The following is an 18,135-nucleotide window of genomic DNA, read 5'->3' on the forward strand; positions in this document are numbered from 1 at the left end:
CTAGTTTATTAAAGTTGTTACCAATTTGTTTTTGGTTAACAAATTATAAGAGTTGTTGGTGTCATATCAAATAAATAATCAAAATAAAATAATCTCATATAGTCAAGCAAATATTCTTTGTTGTCTAGCAACTTGTTTAATAACTTAAAAATACATTAACATGATACATGTTTTTTACATTAAAACCTTGAAAACATTTGTAATCGTCACAATTTTAATTCCTATACACATTGTATTATGTTATCGTGGGGCCAACCATAACAACTAGTAAAAACATGGATTCTATCCAATTAATATGTAAATCTAAAATCACAAGACTCCACACATTAATAACTGTTTCATTTTCTCATTATTTTAACTTAAACAAATATTTTTCAAAAGTTATTTAATCAAAATGATCTTGAGTGTATAATTATTAACTCAACACCTATTTATAAACCGTAATTTATACATATTTTTACCCCATGCTTAACGCATTTTATGGATGATTTTGCTTAGAATTGGTGAATTCGATGCTCCTAATGCCTTAATTTCATGTTTTATACTTAAGTAAGCATAGAAGAGAAACGAGCCAAAAATGGAGAAAATGGGCTAAAGTACGAAATCAACACGGCCTGGACTTCCTCACACGGGCATACCACATGGCTGTGTCAATTTGGAAGAATCGAAGCACGACTCACACGGGCGTGTCCTTGCCGAGCCCAAGTTGAGTCCAATTCAGAAAAGGCTACTTTTGAGGGTTCCTAGGTATTCCAAAGCCTATAAATACACCCTAGAGGAAGAGGAAAGGGGTCACAGAGAGAAGGAGGCAGGGAACTGCTCAAGGGAAGCCGATTGATCCATCTCAGAAGCAGGAGTCACCATCAAGACTGAAGATCTCCCCTCAATTTCCCTTCAGAATTTTTTGGTTTTCTTTATGTTTTGTATTCATTATTCTTCCAAGATGTTTTCCTTTTTAGGTATGAACTAAATCCCCTAAATACTTAAGGGGAATGAAACTTAAGAAGAATATTGTTATTATTTTTTGAATTGTATGATAAATATTTAACTTGTTCTTAATTATGTGTTCTTAATTCTTGTTTTGATATCCCAGGTTACTGATTTAAGATAAACTCTTATTCAGAGGAGGAATAGACCCTGTCTAAGAGTACATTTGTCATAATTAAGTGAATTTGATTGCGCACCTAGACATAGCGTGACAAGATTTTTCCAGATTAGGGTGAAACCTAATAAAGGGATCCATAGATCGAGTTAATGCAACCCTAAGGTGTTAATTAGAGAAAAGTCTCAATTATTCAATCTTGGGATTAGACGTTATTAGTCCTGAATAGGGATAATAACATAACTTAGGGATCTCTAAGGGACAAGTTAAATGAATAAATCGTAGGAAAATTTAATTAATACTCATGAAAGTCCTGCAGATATGATGACTAAGTCACTTCCTATAACCAAGTTTGAGCATTTCTTAGACTTGGTTGGTGTTTGTTGTTGAAGTTAAACCCTTAAGGGGTTTTATGGAAGAGGTGGAGAACTTGTTCGTTGAGAGTTCGCGATGAAGAACTTGTTCATTGAGAATTCGTGTCAAGGTGAAGATTGTTAGAATTAAGTGACCCGAATCCTTATTTAAATAAAATACAGTGGTAAAATAAAATAAAAGAAGAATCCATATAGAATTACACTTTTTTTATTTTATTTTAGAATAAGGTTTTTTAAACTTTATTAAATTCCATCTATTTGATATTGATTAGAATAAGGTGTTTTAGTCTTACTAGAATATGGCTTTACAAGCCTATAAATAGAAATAGTCTATTCCTCTTGTATTTATTCGAATTTGACATAGTGAATTTTATTCTCCTCTGGCCGTGGTTTTTTCCCGAAAGGGTTTCCACGTAAAATCTGTGTGTTCTTTATTTTATTTTATTTTTCACAAGTTGCTTACATAGTTGTTTTCTTTATCTTGTAGGTCATCGAAAAAATCGTACAGTTGGAATCTTGTTAGAGCACCACACACTATCCATTCGTCATATTGGTAGTTTTGGTTGTTTTGGTTAACAATTATAAATGACACGTAATAAGAGTTTATTTTATGTTATTTTCCAATATGATGTGATTTAAGTTTATTTGCCTATGTGCCTTAGTGTGGGCTTATAAATATATATATATAAGTATGGGTTTTAGTCACTTGTGAATGCCTTGTGATTTAGATAGCTTTTGGTTCATTGAAGTGTGAATGAAATAGTTAAATGATAGATGTGTGATGTAAGTTTAAGATATGAATTTATGGTATTTTGTTTGAATTGATTTGGATGTTAATTTGTGGTACCAATGAGGGAACATTGGATAAACATGTAGATTAAATGATATAGGTGCATTTTGGCATGTAATAAGGTTATAAGGTCATTCTAGTGATTTGGTTTTTTTTGAGTTGTGCCAAGCTTGTTGTGAAGAATGTTGTTAGTTGTTGGCATGTGAATAATGGTCTAAATATGTGTGGTTGGGCCCTTATGCATGCTTTATTTATAGAAGATATCATATGGTAGAATGACATGTTTTTGGAATGGTTATTTGGCATGATTGCTATAGGTTTAAGATATGATCTTAAGATACTGAATTGAGTTAAGTTGATATGTGGATTGTGGTGCCCTCATTGGCATATTGGTTAAATCTTATAGAACAATTGATTTGGTATGTTTGAAGTGTGTTTTAATGTGTCTTAGTTATGTGAATGCTTGTGGGATTGGATTGGCTTGGTGTACAAGAATTAGTATATGAAATGACTTGTTTTAGGGTAGTTCGTGAAGCATACGGCTGCCACACGGTCGTATGCCACACACGGTCACATCAAACGACTCAATATCACCAATTAGCACATATCAATTAATCATTCTATTTTCCATTTTATTCAATCCAGTCCCTATCTCGATATTCAATCTAAACCATATCAATTTAGCTCAAATAACTACTGATAACTCACCTCAACACCATATAATTCAAAATGACATGAACATGAAGAAAAAAATAGTTCTCGAATCATAAAAATACAAACTAAATTTCCGAGCTATTCGACAATGACTTTCGATTTTCCTTTCCCTCTCGATGGTTTTCTGTCAATGTTAGCTAAATAAGACCACAAACATACAATAATATATAATTCAGTTCAAATCAAAATCAATTATAAAATCAAGCATATTTTACAATGTATTCAATTTAGTCCCTCAACCCGAGACAAGCCTAACTTTCAATCTAAAGCTTTGGATTGAAATCCGATTTCAAAATTACTCATTAGGGACCTCTTATTTCCTATTCCTTCTAAAATTTCATGACATTTTTACATTTTATTAAATTTGGTCCCTAATGTACGAAACTAACAATTAAGCTTTACAATTTAGTAAATTTCTTAATCTAATTTAATTTCTAGCAATTTCACACCAATTTCATCTAATTCTTAACAATGGTAACTTTCTATAATTTTAACAGTTTCACAAATTAGTACATGGCCTAGCTAAATCAATCTCTCATGATTCAATTATGTAAAAATCAAAGAAAAATGGCTAGGGACTTACTTGAATTAAAGGCCAAAAGTTTGAAACCCTAAGAAAATGGCATCCTCTTCTCTTTTTATTTGCTTGGCCAATTGGAGAAGATGATATTTCATCTCTCCTTCCACTTACATTTCCTATTTATATTTGGATTAAAGTTTGATTAAGTTAATTAATAAAGTTTTATCTTAATTAAATTTTATTTCACTTAATTAATCCACATGTTTCATTATCGTCCACTATCTTATGATTGTGCATGGTTTAATTACTATTTTAGATCTTTGGTTAATTGCAATTTAAGTCAAAAAGCCATTTCCTAATTAAAAATCTATAGTGACAGGTGATCGCGATTTTCGTACGATTGAATAATACATTATTAGTCCTCTTAAAAGAAATCCCACCTAGTGAACCCACATGATAAGACTTAGTGTAGTGTGTGGCCAAGGTAAAATTGGCTCAAAGTATTATAATGCTATCACTTAGGGATCATTTAATGGAAGCCATTGGTTTTATTTAGGGACCTTCTCCCACTCAATATTTTAAAAAACATGCAAGATTTTTTATTTCCATGTATGATCCAATGCAAGTATAATCGATTGGCATTATCCTTAGCCTAAATGATATTTTATCATATATGCATGACCTTCTTAAATGATTTCATCATACATTCTGTAATGACTCAGTTTCCAGTGGTATTAGAAATTTCAATTTTGGTACCTCATTTCTGTAAATATTAAATAAATATATTTATAGAGTTATTATGAAGATTAGTTAAAATTTGGATGATCAATTTAGCTGAAATTGTGGTTAATAGGGCTCAGAGACTAAATTGTAAAGTTCAATCACTATAGATTTTTAATTAGGAAATGGCTTTTTGACTTAAATTGCAATTAACCAAAGATCTAAAATAGTAATTAAACCATGCACAATCATAAGATAGTGGACGATAATGAAACATGTGGATTAATTAAGTGAAATAAAATTTAATTAAGATAAAACTTTATTAATTAACTAAATCAAACTTTAATCCAAATATAAATAGGAAATGTAAGTGGAAGGAGAGATGAAATATCATCTTCTCCAATTGGCCAAGCAAATAAAAAGAGAAGAGGATGCCATTTTCTTAGGGTTTCAAACTTTTGGCCTTTAATTCAAGTAAGTCCCTAGCCATTTTTCTTTGATTTTTACGTAATTGAATCATGAGAGCTTGATTTAGCTAGGCCATGTACTAATTTGTGAAACTGTTAAAATTATAGATAGTTACAATTGTTAAGAATTAGATGAAATTGGTGTGAAATTGCTAGAAATTAAATTAGATTAAGAAATTGACTAAATTGTAAAGCTTAATTGTTAGTTTCGTACATTAGGGACCAAATTTAATAAAATGTAAAAATGTCATGAAATTTTATTAGGAATAGGAAATAAGAGGTCCCTAATGAGTAATTTTGAAATTGGATTTCAATCCAAAGCTTTAGATTGAAAGTTATGTTTGTCTCGGGTTGAGGGACTAAATTGAATACATTGTAAAATATGCTTGATTTTATAATTGATTTTGATTTGAACTGAATTTTATATTATTGTATGTTTTTGGTCTTATTTAGCTAATGTTGACAGAAAACCATCGAGAGGGAAAGGAAAATCGAAAGTCATTGTCGAATAGCTCAGAAATTTAGTTTGTATTTTTATGATTCGAGAACTATTTTTTTCTTCATGTTCATGTCATTTTGAATTATATGGTGTTGAGGTGAGTTATCAATAGTTATTTGAGCTGAATTGATATGGTTTAGATTGAATATCGAGATAGGGACTGGATTGAATAAAATGGAAAATAGTATGATTAATTGATATGTGCTAATTGGTGATATTGAGCCGTTTGATGTGACCGTGTGTGGCATACGACCGTGCGGCAGCCGTATGCTTCATGAACTACCCATAAAACAAGTCATTTCATATACTAATTCTTGTACACCAAGCCAATCCAATCCCACAAGCATTCACATAACTAAGACACATTAAAACACACTTCAAACATACCAAATCAATTGTTCTATAAGATTTAACCAATATGCCAATGAGGGCACCACAATCCACATATCAACTTAACTCAATTCAGTATCTTAAGATCATATCTTAAACCTATAGCAATCATGCCAAATAACCATTCCAAAAACATGTCATTCTACCATATGATATCTTCTATAAATAAAGCATGCATAAGGCCCAACCACACATATTTACACCATTATTCACATGCCAACAACTAACAACATTCTTCACAACAAGCTTGGCACAACTCAAAACAAACCAAATCACTAGAATGACCTTATAACCTTATTACATGCCAAAACGCACCTATATCATTTAATCTACATGTTTATCCAATGTACCCTCATTGGTACCACAAATTAACATCCAAATCAATTCAAACAAAATACCATAAATTCATATCTTAAACTTACATCACACATCTATCATTTAACTATTTCATTCACACTTCAATGAACCAAAAGCTATCTAAATCACAAGGCATTCACAAGTGACTAAAACCCATACTTATATATACATTTATAAGCCCACACTAAGGCACATAGGCAAATAAACTTAAATCACATCATATTGGAAAATAACATAAAATAAACTCCTATTACGTGTCATTTATAATTGTTAACCAAAACAACCAAAACTAACAATATGACGAATAGATAGTGTGTGGTGCTCTGACAAGATTCCAACTGTACGATTTTTTCGATGACCTACAAGACAAAGAAAACAACTATGTAAGCAACTTGTGAAAAATAAAATAAAATAAAGAACACACAGATTTTACGTGGAAACCCTTTCGGGAAAAAACCACGGCCAGAGGAGAATAAAATTCACTATGTCAAATTCGAATAAATACAAGAGGAATAGACTATTTCTATTTATAGGCTTGTAAAGCCATATTCTAGTAAGACTAAAACACCTTATTCTAATCAATATCAAATAGATGGAATTTAATAAAGTTTAAAAAACCTTATTCTAAAATAAAATAAAAAAAAGTGTAATTCTATATGGATTCTTCTTTATTTTATTTTACCACTGATTTTATTTAAATAAGGATTCGGTCACTTAATTCTAACAATCTTCACCTTGACACGAATTCTCAATGAACAAGTTCTTCATCGCGAACTCTCAACGAACAAGTTCTCCACCTCTTCCATAAAACCCCTTAAGGGTTTAACTTCAACAACAAACACCAACCAAGTCTAAGAAACACTCAAACTTGGTTATAGGAAGTGAGTTAGTCATCATATCTGCAGGACTTTCATGAGTACTAATTTTGCTCACAACAATATCACCACGAGCAATAATATCATGAACAAAATGATAGCGAACATCAATGTGTTTTGTTCTCTCATGAAACATTTGATCTTTTGTAAGGAAGATTGCACTCTGACTGTCACAAAATACTGTACTGATTAGAAAGTCTTTATTGAGTTCACTAAAGAGTCCCTTCAACTAGATAGCGTGTGACAGCCCTAAATTGACCCTAGTCGAAAAGTGGTTTCGAGACCACAAAACCGAGTCATAAAAATAATTAACTATTAAATTCTGTGTTTATTATATGTGTAAATCATGTGTGAAAGTTTCATGCTTTGATTTGGTTATTTGTATGTGAAATTTTTAAGATAGGACTCATGTGATAAAAATTGAAAGGGGATAGGTAAATTTTAAAGTACTAAATAATGCATGAAGTGATGACATGAGGATTTGCATGTCAAATGCACCAAATTTTCCTTAGTGGCCTAGGCCATAAATGATGTTTGATGTAAGATATATGTTTTGTTTTAGAATTATAATAAGGGATGGCTTTATTTTTATTTTAAAATAAAGTGATTAGTAAAACAATAAAAAAAAAGTATACATGCTCATCTTTCTTCTTGATTGCCGAAATGGGGAAAGGGAATTTTGAAGAGGAAAACCAAGGTATTCGCCATGGCTATCCTAGTTTAAGGTATGCATTGTGATTTTTCTTTTTAATTGACTATGAGATTAAATTGATAAGTACATTGTAACACCCCAAACCCGGCCCAGACATTATGGCCGAATCTGACGTGCCACATTGGAGTTGAAAACCCACGTTCCGTTTTAGTGTTTTAAAACCATACATTTTTGAGTTAACAAAGTGTATGGAAGTGGGCACCGTAGGTATCCGAGACAGAGGAGGTGAGCCATGAAGGCTGCTTAAGTACCAAGCTCTTTAATTGGATCCAATCCTAGACATGCCCACAACCATAGCCACTCTTTGTTATATCGAGTTTAAATTTGTTTAAGTGGACGTCTTTGATAAATCGATTAATCGTGGTGTTGAGATATTTTGAAAACAAGTATCATTTTGAAAACACGTCCTAAGTCTAGCCCATTTGAACAATTATCAACCAGGTTTGAAGTTATTAAAAATAAAATAATCCAGAAGAAATAAAAGAAAAGTTAAAATGGCCTTATTACAACCCAAAAATAAATAATATTTAAAGGAAATTTAAAGAAAACCAACGCTTATTTAAAAGTCCAAAGACAATCACCGTGGCCACTCAATCCCTCCTACCAAGTCCCCACATCAAGGCTCACCGCAAGGTTAAGGAAAGGGGTGAGTTTGGAAACTCAGTGTGCAACAAGCCCCTTCAGAGCCCAAAACAATAACACTGTTGGGTCTAAGCCCAAATCCAATCTCAAACATGTACTGGGCCATAGCCCTTTTCATATTTCATATTTCATAACACTGGGCCGAAGCCTTTTCAAATTTCATATTCTTGGGCGAAGCCTTTCTCAGAAACAGTATGGCCCTTAGGCCCATTTCAATATCACATATAATTTCAATGAAAGAATGCAACCCATTTGGGGAGACTACTCAACCCACCATCCGCTACTCTCCACCCGTACCAACCAACACACCATGTAACACCCCAAACCCGGCCCAGACGTTATGGCCGAATCTGACGTGCCACATTGGAGTTGAAAACCCACGTTCCGTTTTAGTGTTTTAAAACCATACATTTTATTGAGTTAACAAAGTGTATGGAAGTGGGCACCGTGTAGGTATCCGAGAGAGGAGGTGAGCCATGAAGGTCGCTAAGTACCAAGCTCTTTTGTTGGATCCAATCCTAGACATGCCCACAACCATAGCCACACTTTGTTATATCAAGTTTAAATTTGTTTAAGTGGACGTCTTTGATAAATCGATTAATCGTGGTGTTGAGATATTTTGAAAACAAGTATCATTTTGAAAACACGCCCTAAGTCTAGCCCATTTGAATAATTATTAACCAATTTTTAAAGTTATTAAAATTAAAATAATTCAAAAGAAATAAAAGGAAAGTTAAAATTGGCCTTATTACAACCCAAAAATAAATAATAATTAAAGGAAATTAAATGAAAACCAACACTTATTTAAAAGTCCAAAGACAATCACCGTGGCCTCTGAATCCCTCCGCCCAAGTCCCCACATCAAGGCTTACCGCAAGGTTAAGGAAACGGGGTGAGTTTGGAAACTCAGTGTGCAACAAGCCCCTTCGAGCCCAAAACAATAACGGGTTGTTGGGTCTAAGCCCAAATCCAATCTCAATCATGCATCGGGTAGTAGCCCTTTTCATATTTCATATTTCATAATCTTTGGGTGAAGCCTTTTCATATTTCATATTCTTGGGCGAAGCCTTTTGATTTCATATTACTAGGTCAAGCCTTTATCAGAAATCAGTATGGCCCTTAGGCCCATTTCAATGTCACATATAATTTCAATGAAAGAATGCAACCCATTTGGGAGACTACTCAACCCACCATCCGCTACTCTCCACCGTACCAACCAACACACCATGTGGGATTAACTCGACCCACCCCGCCAAACTCTCCATGGCGGCAAAGATAGTGCTTTATCATATAACTAGAGGCCTAGCCTCTTTTAATAACTGGGGAAAAAGCCCTTTCAATAACTGGGGCATAAGCCCTTTTATAACTGGGCCATAAGCCCTTTTGATAACTGGGGCATAAGCCCTTTTGATAACTAGGGCATAAGCCCTTTTGATAACTGGGGCATAAGCCCTTTTTCACTTCCTCCATCCATATAAAAACCCAACCCAATGCATTTATGATTATCTCATGTGCATATCATACATATCATGTGCATAGCATACATTTCATGTGCATATCATACATACCATATTTATCAAAATCCCATGTATTAAAATCATACATAAACCCTAGGGGTATAATGGTCATTTTACCTAGGGCAAAACGGTCATTTTCATATTATAAGGGTAATCTCGTAATTTTACCAAAATTAGGGTTTCCATGTTCATTAACGATTACTAACAATCCATGGGTGCAAACAAAGATTACGGCCCATTTTTAGCGACATCGAGTTATTGGGCCTAAAACCCCTAATGGGCCCTACTTAGCCAATTCTGTCGTCTAGGCCCACTTAGCCTATATTCCATAACGGTTTTAACAGTCTTATCATGCAATTTAACAAATTTCCGTTTTCTACCAATTTTACCCAAATGGGCCCGAAAGCCCAATGGGCCCCACTTCGGCCCCTCGAGGCCCAACTTACCAAGAACGCCAAAAATCACATTCTTATCGTTTCCATCGTTCTCGATCACCGTCTCATCGATTCTAACTAACTAGTGAGCATTCGCTTGCTCACAAGTCCTCGAAATGCCAGAATTTCAGCATTTCGGCTTTTCGGCATTTTATCGCTTTAAGTTATGAAAGGGTTCGTTACACACCTGATTTGCGATATTCCTTGACGAGATCTCCTATGCGATTTCTCCTATAATCAACCACTTATAGATTAGACCATGTTAATATTAAACCAAATCGAAAACTACCTATTATCATCACTTACACATTCGGCCACCATCCACAATGGCCCTTGGGTTCATACCTTTGCCGAAGTTGATGACTAGATTTAGTCACTCCGATGATCCAAGCTTTTCACACACTCCTCGATCGGTAGCCTTTAATCCTCACTAGCACCAACAAACCAAATAACACCAAAAACCCTTTTAGCCTTAATCGACAGAGAGGTTTTCAGCTTTTCTTAAACCACAAGATACAAATGGAAAGAAGGTTTGAATACTTACCAAGAGATCTACTCATTGAAGAACTGTGACAACCCGAATTAGGGCCTAATCGGAATAGTGGTTTCGTGACCACAAATCCGAGATAGAAATAATTGTTTTATAATTATTTTGGGGTTTTTGATATGATTGAATGATTGTGTGAAAATTTCGTGATGAATCCAACTTAAACGTTCCAAATACCTTCCTACCCCATATCCGTTGTGAATCCAACTTAAACGTGCGTAGAAAATAGATCTAAATATTAATTCCCGAATCACTAAAATATGAAGCTTTCGACTTTTCAAAGAAATATTAATCTAAGCTATTACGAGGTTAGTACACACCATTACGGGTTGAAGTTGAAACGCTTCCAAAATCAATCGCCTCGATAACCACCACCGTCACTCAAACTTAACTAATCCAATATCAATATATGTAAATCCTAAGCACATCACCATACGGAACATAAGGGCATATTCGTCATTTTACCATACGAGGGTATTACGGTCACTTTACCTACTGAGGGCTTTACGGTCTTTTTACCTTTTAGGGTATTTTAGTCATTTCATCCTACAAGGGTGTTTTGGTAAATCAACAAACCAAAGGTATTTCAAGAATTTTGTAAACCAATGGTACTTCTATAATTTTTAAAAAGTCAAGGTATTTCAGAACTTTGTAAATCGGGGTATTTTGGTAATTTTACAAATTGAAGGTATTTCGTAATTTTGTAAATCGAGGTAAAACAAAGAATTACGTAAATCAAGGGTAAAACAAGAATTCTATAAATCGAGGGTAAAACGGTAATTAGAAATCGAGGGTAAAACGGTAATTACGTAAGTCGAGGTAAAACGATAATTATGTAAATCGGGGTAAAACGGTAATTATGTAAATTAAGGGTAAAACGGTAATTCTATAAATCGAGGTAAAATAGTAATTACAGAACCGAGGGTAAAACGGTAATTCTATAAATCGAGGGTAAAACGGTAATTTTACAAATCGAGGGTAAAACAAGAATTTATAAATCGAGGGTACTTTGGTAATTTTACAAGTCGAGGTATTTCAATAATTTTACAATGTCGAGGGTATTTCAAGAATTTCACAAATTAGGGGTATTTTGGTAATTTTACAAACTAGGGGTATTTTGATAATTTAACAAACTAGGGTATTTTGGTAATTTTATAAACCAAGGGTATTTTAGTAATTTTACAAAGCGAGGTATTTTGGTAATTTTGTAAACCAAAGTATTTTAAACATGGATAACAATACTAATGGCTCTAAAGCCCATTCTCGCCCCAAATGGGCCCACACGCTGTGGCCCTTTTAGCCCAAATCTAGCCACAAATATTAGATTCACCTAGTCTAGCCCAAATTTACTACACAATCAAACAACTTATCCAATTGGGCTTGTAGGCCCATTAGGCCCACATGACCCCTTTCGACCCATCGCACTGAAGTAGCCATCCTACACCTAGAGTAGTAAGAAATACTCACCGATAGGAGACCGAGTTAATCCACACTCGAGCACTCTTAGCCGACGCCCAACCCAAACGAAAGCACGCCATACAATGAAAGGGATCAGCCAAGAAAGGTACATTTACTCTCTTCATGGTTCCTCTATTTAAAGCCGACTTCACAACCACTCTTATGTTAGCTTCCGATGTGGGATCCCTCCAACATTAGAGTTTAAATTCAACACCAACTCTTGCCACTGTTAGCAAAATAAATGCTCCTTGCTTGCCATGGGATTCAACCTATGCCTCCCCTTAAATGCTCCACACGCCATTTGCCACTAAGCCACAAGGCTTTTTGTGTCATATTTTATCCCCAATTAATTATAAGGTCTAAAGGCCAAAGTCCGTGTTCCTTTAAAAAAAAACAAAATAAATTGCAAGAGCCAAGGCTTGAACCCGTGCTCCCATACAACCTTAATGACACCACAACCACTAGACTACAAACTTCCTTGTGTCATTTATTTAACACAATAATTTAAAACCCTCATCCAAGCATCCGTGTTTTTTTCACTTAATACCAAAATTTTTGCTAAAGCCCAAGTTTGAACCCAAGATTTCTCCAACACTTCTCAAAGCCATTAACCACTAATAGCAAACATTTAATTGTTTCATTTCATTGCACAATTAAATACCTATATACAACCTCCTTACGGACCCCCACTCAAGGCCCAATACTTCTAGGCCCAAATTTGGGGTGTTACAATTATATTCCCCTTAAAGAAATTTCGTCCTCGAAATTTCCAACTATCAACTAACTGTATTACTCAAGTCAAACCTCTATGCTTCCGCTACGCACTCTAATTAAAAATAATTCTTAGTATGACCCAGAACATCTAATTACCAAAGTAAAGAAACACATTTATCAAGCACGCATACAATTCGTAACACATATTTAAATAAAATAAACTTGGCGATCCCGAGCTCGATGCTCCTTGGACCCACATCTAAGACATGCTCCTGTCTTCCTATGGCATTCACCCGATGACGTCCGCTGCGATCTTTGCAGATTGGATAGTTTGGTCGTGCCTTAACATGTTTCACGTAACGAGGCTTGGTTTTCTAAGAACTAGAATCCTTCCTTTTCTTACACTCTATGCACCCCGCTTGAAGCGTTTCCCTAATTTCCTTAAGTTTGGTATCCAATACTTCCTCTACCACTTTCCTTACTAACTCGGCCAAGGCCTCGGACCAAGCTCCGAAGTTACCGCAACCAAGTTGGTAGACTTTGCTTACCCTCGAATCCATATCAATACTCAACATTACCAAGACACATATCAATTAACTACAAAGATCTCAAAATTTTACTATTTATTCATATGTCTTATGCAGAGATAGTATTTTAAAGTTTCTATTTTCACGTAATCATAGCCTAGCTACAGTCTCAGATTCTAGAGTTTTAGGGTTGCCCTAGTTATAATGTCATGATATGGTCTCAGTTCTATCTACAGTAATATCTTAATACAAAGGTAATATGAGGAACAAAAATACTTACAGACTTGGTGTCGAGATTCATGTGCCACTTCTTCTGTTACCAAATTTCAAAACCCAAAAATTTAAACCATTTTAACATGTATACTCAGAAACATTTTTAAAATGAACTTTTCAAAACCATTTCCAAAATACCCTTCTTAGGCCTAAATTTTTGAAAAATTTTCGGACCCGATCCACAGCCGAGTTGTTGCAACTTAGCTCTGATACCACTAAATGTAACACCCCAAACCCGGCCCAGACGTTATGGCCGAATCTGAGGTGCCACATTGGAGTTGAAAACCCACGTTCCGTTTTAGTGTTTTAAAACCATACATTCTATTGAGTTAACAAAGTGTATGGAAGTTGGGCACCGTAGGTATCCGAGACAGAGGAGGTGAGCCATGAAGGTCGCTTAAGTACCAAGCTCTTTTGTTGGATCCAATCCTAGACATGCCCACAACCATAGCCACACTTTGTTATATCGAGTTTAAATTTGTTTAAGTGGGCGTCTTTGATAAATCGATTAATCGTGGTGTTGAGATATTTTGAAAACAAGTATCATTTTGAAAACACGCCCTAAGTCTAGCCCATTTGAATAATTATTAACCAATTTTTAAAGTTATTAAAATTAAAATAATTCAAAAGAAATAAAAGGAAAGTTAAAATTGGCCTTATTACAACTCAAAAATAAATAATAATTAAAGGAAATTAAATGAAAACCAACACTTATTTAAAAGTCCAAAGACAATCACTGTGGCCACTCTGAATCCCTCCGCCCAAGTCCCCACATCAAGGCTCACCCAAAGGTTAAGGAAAGGGGGTGAGTTTGGAAACTCGGTGTGCAACAAGCCCTTTCAGAGCCCAAAACAATAACGGCTGTTGGGTCTAAGCCCAAATCCAATCTCAATCATGCACTAGGTCAGTAGCCCTTTTCATATTTCATATTTCATAATCTTTGGTGAAGCCTTTTCATATTTCATATTCTTGGGCGAAGCCTTTTGATTTCATATTACTAGGTCAAGCCTTTCTCAGAAACGGTATGGCCCTTAGGCCCATTTCAATGTCACATATAATTTCAATGAAAGAATGCAACCCATTTGGGGAGACTACTCAACCCACCATCCGCTACTCTCCACCCGTACCAACCAACACACCATGTGGGATTAACTCGACCCACCCCGCCAAACTCTCCAATTGGCAAAGATAGTGCTTTATCATATAACTAGAGGCCTAACCTCTTTAATAATCGGGGCAAAAGCCCTTTCAATAATCGGGCATAAGCCCTTTTATAAGCGGGGCATAAGCCCTTTTGATAATCGGGCATAAGCCCTTTTGATAACTAGGGCATAAGCCCTTTTGATAATCGGGCATAAGCCCTTTTCACTTCCTCCATCCATATAAAACCCAACCCAATGCATTTATGATTATCTCATGTGCATATCATACATATCATGTGCATAGCATACATTTCATGTGCATATCATACATACCATATTTATCAAAATCCCATGTATTAAAATCATACATAAACCCTAGGGGTATAATGGTCATTTTACCTAGGGGCAAAACGGTCATTTTCATATTATAAGGGTAATCTCGTAATTTTACCAAAATTAGGGTTTCCATGTTCATTAACGATTACTAACAATCCATGGGTGCAAACAAGGATTCGGCCCATTTTAGCGAAATCGAGTTATTGGGCCTAAAACCCTAATGGGCCCTACTTAGCCAATTCGTCGTCTAGGCCCACTTAGCCTATATTCCATAACGGTTTTAACAGTCTTATCATGCAATTTAACAGATTTCGCTTTTCTACCAATTTTACCCAAATGGGCCCGAAGCCCAATGGGCCCCATTTCGACCCTCGAGGCCCAACTTACCAAGAACGCCAAAAATCACATTCTTACTGCTTTCCATCATTCTCGATCACCGTCTCATCGATTCTAACTAACTAGTGAGCGTTATTGCTCACAAAGTCCTCGAAATGCCGAAATTTGGCATTTCGACTTTTCGGCATTTTATCGCTTTAAGTTATGAAAGGGTTCGTTACACACCTGATTTGCGATATTCCTTGACGAGATCTCCTATGCGATTTCTCCTATAATCAACCACTTATAGATTAGACCATGTTAATATTAAACCAAATCGAAAACTACCTATTATCATCACTTACACATTCGCCACCATCCACAATGGCCCTTGGGTTCATACCTTTGCCGAAGTTGATGACTAGATTTAGTCACTCCGATGATCCAAGCTTTTCACACACTCCTCGATCGGTAGCCTTTAATCCTCACTAGCACCAACAAACCAAATAACACCAAAAACCCTTTTAGCCTTAGTCGACGGAGGGTTTTCACTTTTCTTAAACCACAAGATACAAATGGAAAGAAGGTTCAATACTTACCAAGAGATCTACTCATTGAAGAACTGTGACAACCCGAATTAGGGCCTAATCGGAATAGTGGTTTCGTGACCACAAATCCGAGATAGAAATAATTGTTTTATAATTATTTTGGGGTTTATGATATGATTGAATGATTGTGTGAAAATTTCGTGATGAAATTCTATGCCTAAAGTGCTTAAATTGAAAGTAGGGACTAAATCGAATAAGTTGCAAAATTTGCATCCCAGAAGTTTTTAGTATGAAATTGTTTTGGAATATTAATTAGGAGGTCTTAAATAGCAATTTGACCAATTTTAAGTTCATGGACAAAATTAGGACATGGAAGGAATTTTTGAAAGTTTAGTAAGGAGGGCATTTTGGTCATTTGGATATTAAATGAAATAAAATGGGAAAAATAACACAAAATTGGTCATCATCCTCCTTAGTTGCTGCCGAATTCTCCTCTCTCCATAGCTAGGGTTTCTTCAACTTTCAAGCTCCATAGTAAGTGATTCCAAGCCCGCTTTTAATGTTCTTTACGCTTTTGGAATCCGGAAGCTCGATTAAGCTTATGCTAGTAATAATTTAACCTAGGGTTCACATTTGGAAAAAATACCCATAGGTGAAATTTGTGTATTTTGATGTTTTATGATAGAATATGAGGTTTTAAATTATGTTAAATAACTTGTGCTACTCGGTTTTAAGTGAAAACGAGTAAAAGCAGATAATCGGTAAAAATACCTATTGTTCATAACTATATGATAGAGTGAGAATTTGATGTTGTTGTAGAAGAGAAAATGTTCAGCATATCATAAAATATAAGAATAAGGGCTGAAATTAAATTCCGAGCCTAGGGGCAAAATTGTAATTTTGAAAAGTTAGGGGCAAAATGTAATTTTTCCATGATGTGATTTTTGGATTGAAATAAATAGTATGAGTATTAAATGAGCTAAATGTGTTATTATAGATCAAGAAAGATCTGAATTGATCTTGAACGGGGAAGGAAAAGTTTTGGACTAAATTGCAAAATTTCCACATTTTGCACCAAGGTAAGTTTGTATGTAAATATTACAATAATTTCATGTACATTCTTATATTTCAGCCTATTATATAAATATACTAGCTGATGTTAAAATATAAATCGACTATTGGAAGAATGGAAATAAATATAGAGAGATCCGGTTGAACATTCGGAGAGATCGAATGAAATAGAGGGAGCGTAGCTAGGTCACATGTATGATGCTGAGTGCACATCATGTGTACAAGAAAGCTACGAGACACCCAGTAGTAGCTAGGTCACATGTGTGATACGAGATGTATCCCATGTAGACAAGAGAGCTACGTGAAAGATAAATGTAGCTAGGTCGCATGCGTGATTCCAAGTGAAGGACACCATGTAGACAAGAGAGCTACGTGAAAGATAAATGTAGCTAGGTCGCATGCGTGATTCCAAGTGAAAGACACCATGTAGACAAGAGAGCTACGAGACAAATCGGTTGGGTCGCATGAGTGGTACTAAGTGTTCACCATGTGTACAAGAGAGCCGAACTAAACGAAGTATGATGGTGGAGCTGTGTCTTTGAAACCATTAAATATCGAGGATTGATCCGAATTGTTCAACGGGATGGTTTTGTGGTGATATTGTGGTTTGGACCTACACTTATGGTGAATGAAATGTGGTGAAAATGATTTGTGGTATATACATATATAAGATAAAATGAGGTTAGCATAAAGAATGTGTGAAAGAGTGAAACTAGCATTAAAACTGTTTTTAGATGGTAGCAGTGACGTGATTTTGAAAAATCACCAAAAATAGGAGGAATATAATTAGAGGTTGAATGAGATGTGAAATTAAAGTTTAATGAGTCTACTTTCATATAAAAGAAACAGAGCAAGCAAAGGAGTTCTATATTTTGAGATATTTACAATTGTATGTGACTTGCTCAGGATGAATACGTGATCCCTGTTCCAACTTTGAAAAATCATTAAAATTGTACAAGGAAAATTAAGAAATATAGTTTACATGCCTAAATTCCTTATTGAGACTAGTTTTAAATGAAACAGACCTCAGGGTTGTTTGAATTGTGTACTGAGAGATATTCAATTCGTAGTGAACAGAGGTCAGATCAGTC

This window comes from Gossypium arboreum, chromosome 10, assembly GCF_025698485.1.
Source record: "Gossypium arboreum isolate Shixiya-1 chromosome 10, ASM2569848v2, whole genome shotgun sequence".
Classification (NCBI taxonomy): Eukaryota; Viridiplantae; Streptophyta; class Magnoliopsida; order Malvales; family Malvaceae; genus Gossypium; species Gossypium arboreum.